Below are 8,620 nucleotides of genomic sequence, written 5' to 3'. Positions count from 1 at the left end.
AGTTTAAGAACATTAGATCATTATTTTCAATTTTATGTAACGATAGACTAGCACTAGCCCTTGGGGTTGGGTTTTTGATACCCAATAAATCTCAGGTTATGATGTTAACGTGAGCTAATATATTCATAAGCCTAAGCCGATAAATGAAATAAGTCCAACAACCAAGTCCATAGCTCTACTCGATCCAATTGTATTCCCTCTTAGATGGCTTGAATCTTAGCCCATTTAGCTTTCCTATTGATCCAACTAAAAGCATAACCTAGCCTACTATAAGGTAACAACCCTAGCTATTCTCTAGTGTGTGATTTGTGTGTGAAAGTGAAGAAACTCGGCTGCCCCCTTTGTAGAGAAGAAATTGGCCCCTTTTGTGTCCAAAATCGGTTAATTACTTTGTGTACTTTGTGATCTCTTCATAGCCTATCTTTGTTAATGACTTTGTGTACTTTGTGATCTCTTCATAGCCTATCTTTGTGGTGTTTTTTCTTGCCTTTTTAGCTAAAAATCATTACTGTTATCTTGTTTTTTGTGGGTGAGATTATAAAGGAACCGAGGTAAATACATTGAATGTGAATCGGAGGCGGTTTGTTTGGTGGACAAAGGTAATGTTAGACTAAGCCCGGAAAACACCATTTTGAAAATCCTTGAAGCAAGCTTTCGCAACAGTTGGTATCAGAACTTCGAGGTGGTAATTTTGGCTTGTGAAATATACCAGAAGATGTCCAGAAAATTGGCTGAAACGAAGCAAAAATTAGATCGAAGTGTGATCTGGATAGAATGATTCTTACCATGTTCAGGATTCGATTGTAGTTGGTTCGTTGCTACAATTACTAGAGACTTTAGGACGAATAGTGGTAGTCCTAAAGTGATAAATTCGCATCTCTCATAATTTACGAACTCAGATTGGCCCACTCTGATATATTGGCTTATCACAGCTTAAATTTCAACATTAGCACGTCATCGTGTATGGTGACATTAGGTTTGGAGTTACCGTGAAGGGTAAGATTCTTGTGCTAGAAATTTAGGAGTTATTTTCCATATTTGGAGTGTTGAGTTTTGATTGCAAGTTGGTAATTAGTTTTGTGCTTTAACTGTCATATAGTCACTGTATGATACTGTATTATGTGAAAATTTGAATTTTTTGTTTACATATCTTCTTGTTGCATTGATTATTCTGTTAGAACACCTGAATTTAACCCATTTGAACATTCCCTTGATCTAAGATTGCGAATCTTATGAAACCTTAGGAATCTAGATAAGTGTATATTACGGCCTTAGGGTTATTTTTTGTGGCCTATCTATGCATATAATTGTTCTGCTTTCTTAAAAATGTCTTCACATTTCTAAGTTGAATTTTCAATGGAAAAATGAATTTTTCACTTTAGCAATAAAAGATGAATGATATGTTAGTTCAGCAAAAAGTTTCAAAAGTCATAGATAGCAAATTTTCTACAAGTTTAACAGAAGCACAAAAAGAAGAATGTAATGAACTTACTTACACTTCAATTATTTTACACTTATCTGACGCTGTTTTGAAAAAAGTTGAAAAACTTGATTCTACCTAAGAACTTTGGCAAAAGTTGGAGGATTTGCTTAAATGATATTTGCTTAAATCCACTCCTAATAAGCTGTACTTGCTTAAACAATTTTTCAGTTTTAAAATGGATGCTTCAAAGGATCTTGATTACAATTTGGATGTCTTTAACAAATTAGTTCTAGATATTGTTCAGTGTGATGAAAATGTGTCTGAAATGTACAAGGCCATTATTTTACTTAATTCCATGCTTGATTCATATAGAAATGTTAAGAATACAATTAAGTATGATAGGGACACCTTAACGCCGGAGATTGTCATAGACTCCCTTAAGAGTAAGGAGAGGAAGACTAAGGCTAAAAAAGAAGATAAAAAGAGTTGTGAGTTACATATGATGAGGAATATGATGAAATTTAAGCAAATGAATCTGGTAGAGTTTAAGACAGTAGTGATTCGAGTAGTAACTCGAGGTAGTAAGAAGAAGGGCAAGTGACTGAACAAGTCAAGTGGTAGATGGTGTTACTGTAACACCCAGAAAATTTTATAAAATAAAATTTATTTGTTCAATACGCTACATTTTTATATTTAGAAAATTGAGGAACTAAAGTGAAATATGTTTGAACGTCATTATTTTATTTGATAGAATAATCAAGCGTTCATTTTACAAGAATTTCCCTATCAAAATCATACTTGTTTCCAAACTAATATTATGTGGCGAATTTTAAACTCGAGAAAAAGTTTTTTGGACAAATTAGGTCCACGCTTTTGTAGCTCAATGAAATACAAAATTTAACTAACATTAATCAGGCATGTTAACCATTTGGCCACCAAGTGTCATTGGACAAAAAAAATAAAAAAAAATTGAAGTTTTGACTAAATTTAAGATGATTTGAATTAATTAATTTGCTTTCCATTTGTATTCTGTACAAAACCCAATTAACTCTTTTACACTTATACCATGTGCCCATAATTGAGACTATGGTTAAGAAAATTTCACTATTATCAAGGTAACCAATTTTCATTATTAAGACTGATAAATATTTTTGGATGACCAATTCATTTCTACACCTAATCTGGAGAGTCCCTAGTCACATTTTCTTTCCTTTTTCATAAGAGAGACTTTATGTAATACACTACCCTGTTCACGCCATTATAGTTACAAGGGAGAGACCATTTTCAGATTCAATATTTGAAAAGAAATACCATCTGAGGTAGTCACCGCTATATCATTTCAAAGTAAGGTAGGATTTCTACACTAAGCAATCATTATATGGATTTAATTTTCATTCATACATATTATTATTTATATTCACTTATGAAAGTATGTGAAGTTCCATAATGGTTCTTCTTGAATGAAAATGGTAGAAAAGTTATTTGCATAACTGATGGTCGCAAAGGTTCATCAAAACTTTAATTCCAAATGGTGGTCGTAGAGGCTCATCTGACCATTTAGTAAAATGTTTGATCATTGATTTAATTATTAACGAACGCAATATGTAAGAATACATATTTACATGCATGATTATTATGTCCATATAAATTGTGTAGCCTACTAAGTATTCTTGAAATGCTCATTCATATTAACATTTTCAGAATGATCGAAGATCTTGCGGTGGCTCGGCATTGATGGCATAATTATTATGGTCATACTTATTCATTACGTTCTAGATTTTCATTTTTTTTGGTCAATAATCATTGTACAGTCTATTAACTTTCAATTTGAGTTTACATTTCGAGACGGAAAAACTTTAAAGCTTGAACCTGTGCCCTTAGTAAATTTTCAGCTTTTGCCACTGTTTTGAAACACTTACTACGATTTGTAAAAATTGAACTTTAGCATATTTCAAGCTGGAAAATAATCCTTTATGAGTTATTCATCATATGCAACTGATAATAGGTCCATCGGAGTACACAAGGATTTTTCGTAGCATTTTTAGTAAGCTGTGACAGTTAAATTGGGGGTTTCAGACCAGCCTATTCAAGAAATAATTTGGTGCTTCAAACAATGTCATCAAGATCTCAAATTTTTATATGTTGTGCTTATATAGGTTCATTATCATCCAGTAAAATTTCATACAGTTTCGTCAAGGTTTGCTTGATCAAAATTTATTTGTTAAACTTACTGCGTAAATGGTGGAAACTGTTTTCAACTTGCTATCTATTTTAAAATAAATAAGTAAATCACTAGGTAACCTCCGTATCACTAGAGTACGGGGCGTTACAGTTACTGCTATGGTAAATTTGAGCACTTTATTAGGGATTGTCCCAAGAAGAATGATAAGTAGAAGGCTAAGATGAAAGTTGAGGTTAATTTGGCTATTAGGTCAAGTAATGACCCTAATGAGGTTTATTGAGAGTAAACTTAGTTACTACATATGCATCTGTGTGTGACCCTTTCTGCATGTGTGTGGCTGTCTAATTTTTGTTGCATGATTATATGTTGCATTTCAGTGTATTTGATATGTGTATTTGCATAAATTTGAGACAATATGATCACTTGGAGTAATTTTTTGCATGCGTAGTGGGTTAGAATGCATTAACAGTGTGTTGTATGTCTTTTGATGAGATGGAGTATAAATGCCTAGGGGTATATTGTGGTTTGTACCGGCGATGTGGAGTGTGACATTTGGATCACAAGTGGAGATGTGATTAAATGTCTTGAATATTTTATCTGTGAAGAGGCCCTGATCAGGTAGAGTATGAGAGAAGAACTTCTATCACTTCTGTTAAGTGGAGCTCATTATCTACGTAAGTTGGGAGAAGTGATGTGGTGATAGAGGATTATCTCGTAGACTTATGATCTATTGTGACTTACCAGTTAGACATGAGTTGATCAGTCTAGTGATCATGGTGGGCGATGAGAAGAGATATGTGTTCTCAAGTTGTGAACAATACGGAATGGGATATGATAAGTGTGGTGAGATCTTTTCATAGGGTCATTTATGCATTTGTTGCATATGTATTTGACCATGTGTTTGATTAACTTGGTGTTAATCTATAGTTCTATATGAAAATATTTCTGAAAAGATCTATGTATTTTATTGTATAAAATATCCTCATCGCATGTTTATTTGCTATTGATTGTTTACTGTGAATATCTACTTATACTTGTGTGTTCTTAACCTTAGCCCCAGTGAGTACATGAAGCAAGTATGGTATGTGTTTCAGGTTGAAAACACGAGGTGAGATATGTCATCCAATTTTATTGGCTACCTTGATTATGCAAGTGTTAGCTGTATATTTTGATTGCTTGCAAATTTATTGGGCATCAAGGTGGAGATTTGTTGGATTTTTGACACCCAATAAATTCCGGTCTATAATGTTAACGTGGTAATACATTTCATAGGTCTTGATCGATAAATGAAATAAGTCTAACAATCAAGTCCATAGGCTCTACTTGATCCAATTGTATTTCCTCTTGAATGGCTTGAATCTTAGCCCATTTTGCTTCCATTTTGGTCCAACTAAAAGCCTAACTTAGCCTATTTATAAGGTAACAACCCTCGCTATTTTCTAGTGCGTGATTTGTGTGTAAAAGTGGAAACTTAGCTGCCCCCTTTGAAGAGAAGAAATTGGCCCCTTTTGTGTCCAAAATCGGTTGACTATTTCGTGTACTTTGTGATCTCTTCATAGCCTACTTTTGTAGTGTTTTGTAGTGTTTTCTTCTTGCTTTTGTGGCTACAAATCATCATCGTTATCTTGTTATTTGTCGGTGAGATTGTCAAGCAACCGAGGTGAATATATTGGTTGTGGATCGCAGCCAGTTAGTTTGGTTGTTTGGTAGAAAAAAGATAACGTTGGACTGAACCTGGAAAATACCGTTTTAAAGATCCTTAGAGCAAGCTTCCACAACACTTGGTATGGGGGCAGTCAAACATTCGTGCCTATCCTTTGGTTATACATATCACACATAAGCTAAAAGAACAACGTAGACAAGTCTTCTAAATATTTTTTAAACTTAAGTTCAATCACTACTACAATATCATAAAAAATGGATAATATTTTGTATGTTCTTGAAATTATTAACAATATGGTAGAAGTGAGCGAGAATGAGTAGACTAGTGGACTAATATATGCCCAAAAATGCATCCTTAGCATAAAAAAAACTTTCAAAAATTTTCTTATACATTAGATGAAATTTCCCAATCATGTACTTGTAAATCAGATTTCGGATGGTATGAGTGTAATGTGTTTAAATAAGTATTAATGATATTTTAGTAGCCTTCGCAAGAACGTAGCATACGATAAGTTAAAATTCGTCAATGACCTAAATTCGTGACAAATATTTTAGCGCTTTGCCTATTTTTTTTTTTTTTTTTACAAAATTCATCGAATACTTGTTTTCTATTAGGGATATCGTAATAAAGTTAAAAGCGCTCTTAATTTTTCTAAATGCACTTTAATGAATTTTATCTCAGTTTTCATTATGACAAATCTAACGGATATGCAATAGCAATATGTATATATATTGAAGTATATGAAGATATCCAATTACTTTAAAAGCAATAATTATTTTATGCATTAACTGCATTTTATCTAGGTATTGTGCAATAAAAACTATGTGATCTTTATGGTTATTACCAAACAACAAGTCGAAGGTAAATTATAAAACACCACCGTAACTTAATTCACTCATCATTCAAGCCTTTTTTATTGTGTCAAGTAAAAGAATCCGAATGAAAATTATTTTTAGAATATGATTCGTACATGGGGTGGAGATATTCCTTCGTGAACTTGTTTCATTGAGCAATTTTCACAGTTCTAAGTAAAAACTCTGTTGGATTTTTGATACCCAATAATCATCAACGATGATTTTAAACAGTGTCGGATAGTCGGATTAGATTTCATAGACTTCGGCCAATGATTGAAATATTTATTAACACACTCGATTAATTGGCTCAACCCGAAAAACAACTTGAGGGTCGTTCGAAGCAACTTAATATAGTTAATGTTGCTCACGACCCATTTACTTTTTGGATGGCTCACTTTTGTGTTTTGGCCCCTTTAACCATTAGTTGATCCATGAGCCCACTATATTACTCCATTACTATTACACCCTAAAACTATATATATTGGCTTCATTGTTGAATAAGCCGTGTGTGTGCAATTGGAAGAAAGAGGCGGCCAACTTTTCTCTTGTTTTCTCTCTTGAGCTTGGAAATTGAACTTGTCTTCCTCTATTTTTGGTTATTCATTGCACCCACCATATTGTGTTCTTTGTGAACATATTGAGTTAAGCAATCGAAGTAAGAATCGTTGTTGGGTTGGAGCCATACTTGGGTGTGTTTAATAAGGTTGAAATTGGTGAAACTGAGCCCGAAAAATTCACTATTGAAGGTCGATTTTTCAACAAACTCATCACTAGCTACAAATATCATCAAATGATGTGTCGTATGGTATATTGGTTGGACAAAATAAAGGATCATTACATTTAAACTGGAGCCTATGTGACACTACATTTTAAGTTTAATGAAAGTTCTTGACTTTGCTCATTTTTGAACTTATGTCCTCAATTTTTATGCACAAAATTTTCTTGCCGCATTCGTATTCTAAACTTTCAATATGCTACTTAAAAAAATTTGAAATTTGAGGATAAGATGAGATGAAAATTTTTAGGGACATAAGTGCACAAATGAGTAAAGATTGAAAACTTTAATTAGAATAAAAATGTGATGAGATTAATAAAATATTAATGTAAATATAATTACCATAAAAAAAATATTGAGAAAGAAAGACAAATTCATATTTTATTTTGTTTTGTTTCACTCAAAAAAAGTATTATATTCACTAGGCTAAAAAACTTAAAAAGTATTTAAGAAAAAGTAAAGAAAAACATAAGATTTATTTTATCGAAGTTGACCAAATTCGTACGCACCCCACTTTGCAACGATCTTTTGTCTGTATCACACCTTCATAACACATACCAAAAATGTTTATAGAGTTCTGTTTATTTTAGTAAAGTCAAAAATACATACAGTTATGATATATCATAATTATTAGACCATATTTGATTTAAATAAAATTTAAATTTTTAGTAAATTTTGATAAAAAATAATGATCGCAACGGGGCGGGACAGCGACTTGCCCAATTTGCCGTCCCGTTTATTTTTTTTTTATTTTTTATTTTTAATTTTTTCTCTTCATGAGAAGGGCCTGTCCCGTTCCACCCCATTTTGGGGCAAGGCCTCGCTTGGGCGGGATTATTGTCATCCCTAATAAAAATTGATGAAATGTGATTTAGCCCCCGTTTATTTCCCATTTTTTATTAATTAAAATGAAAAATATGAACGTTATCTATTACATCAATCCACCATATTTGACTTTCTATCGCATGTGTGGGATTCGTGACGACTATATTTTTTATTCTCATTTTTACATTAATGTATATCAAATGAGACCTTATAAAGTTGTCAGTTGTGGATCCCAAAAAATAATTATTACTTATGCACGATATCTTATGTGTCTTCATTCGTGATCATTGCCTTTATAATTCAAGAACGGATTAGTCTACAATTACAAAATTAATTATTAAAAGTTTGACAAACTTGACAAGTGGTGGCTCCCTGCTAGTGGGGCGGCTGGTCCCACCACCACTACACCGACAAGGGGCCACTACTTGTCAAATTTGTAATTGATTTTGTACATAATTTTGTACATATAGACTAATCCTTCAAGCACATGGTGCAAAAAGTGTGTTAATGACTCTTCTATAATTCAAAAACATCCCACTCATTCTTGGCTTAATTTAGCCAAAAAAGAATTTGTTATTTTTCACGATTTCACTGTTAATTTTCACGAAGCAAATTATTACCACTAGGCAAGTTTGACTCTTTAGACTAGAGTCCAAAAGAGGTACAATCACCAAGGCAAAAAGGTACGGCCTAATGGAAAAAAGAGCGGCGTTGGGGGGAAATAAATTGTTATTTTAATATTATTTTAAAATTTTAAAAAATTATATAATAATTAAGGGGGGAAAAAAGCTTAAAATAAGCATCAAAAATCGAGAAAAAAAGAAAAAGGCACACCTAGGTGTGACTAGGTGCCAAAAAATGAAAAAAATTTAAAATTAAACAGAAAAGTGTGACTTAG

Source organism: Olea europaea, unplaced genomic scaffold (genome assembly GCF_002742605.1).
Source record: "Olea europaea var. sylvestris unplaced genomic scaffold, O_europaea_v1 scaffold1315, whole genome shotgun sequence".
NCBI classification, from domain to species: Eukaryota; Viridiplantae; Streptophyta; class Magnoliopsida; order Lamiales; family Oleaceae; genus Olea; species Olea europaea.
Note: the sequence above shows the minus strand (reverse complement) of the source record.